Consider the following 829-nt stretch of genomic DNA (forward strand, 5'->3'; position numbering starts at 1 on the left):
ACTGACATAATCTTAACTTTTCTGCTGCACAAAAACAAGACTCTATTTTTGATATATGCAAACTTCTCGTTTCCATCTTCTTTTTTCTTTTCCGCCTCACTCTCTGACACCAATTTGTTATGTATCTGCTCGTTTGATAATTTCCCGTGAATTTTTTTTCCGAGAAACTTCAGCGATACAAGTCCTTTCTTAATTAAAACTAGTTTATTCTTTCTTGTTACAAACTTTGTAATACACTTAATTTACACAGTTACTTTAACTTAAACACACGCTATAATTCGCAACGATTCACGCAATTTACTTATGGTCGCTACCGCTCACTTGACTCGATTATCTGTCTCTATCTGCAATTTATATATGCCGTCACTCTTCATCTCCGCTTATATACCAGGCTTATATACCAAAATAGAGTGCGTCTGGCAAACACTAGAGTTGCCAGGAACAGTCATGATCCTTCTAGAAACTCATGACGTGTTACCAGCGTCACGTGACTCCTGCTGTCATAACAATACGTTGTTTCTTTTAATACAATGTAAAAACTAACTTTTTCATATGCGTACATTATTGCCTAGGAAGGAGTAAGGACTGCCCACCATCATCTGTGGGTATACACACTGAGCTTTCCTTTTTCATTTAACTTTAAGTGAATATTTTGTTTATTTCTCTAAAACATATTCGGTCTATTTATTCTTACTGTTGCGTCATCGAGATCATGTGATTCTCACGCTCTCTCCTTTCTTGAATTATCCTGTACTTTGGCGAATGTTCTAGTTCTTACTAGATATAGGGTAGGCGGGTATATAAAAGAGGGGAATGTAATGTCTGGGTA

The sequence above is a fragment of the Limulus polyphemus genome, unplaced genomic scaffold (genome assembly GCF_000517525.1).
Source record: "Limulus polyphemus unplaced genomic scaffold, Limulus_polyphemus-2.1.2 Scaffold1477, whole genome shotgun sequence".
Lineage (NCBI taxonomy): Eukaryota > Metazoa > Arthropoda > Merostomata > Xiphosura > Limulidae > Limulus > Limulus polyphemus.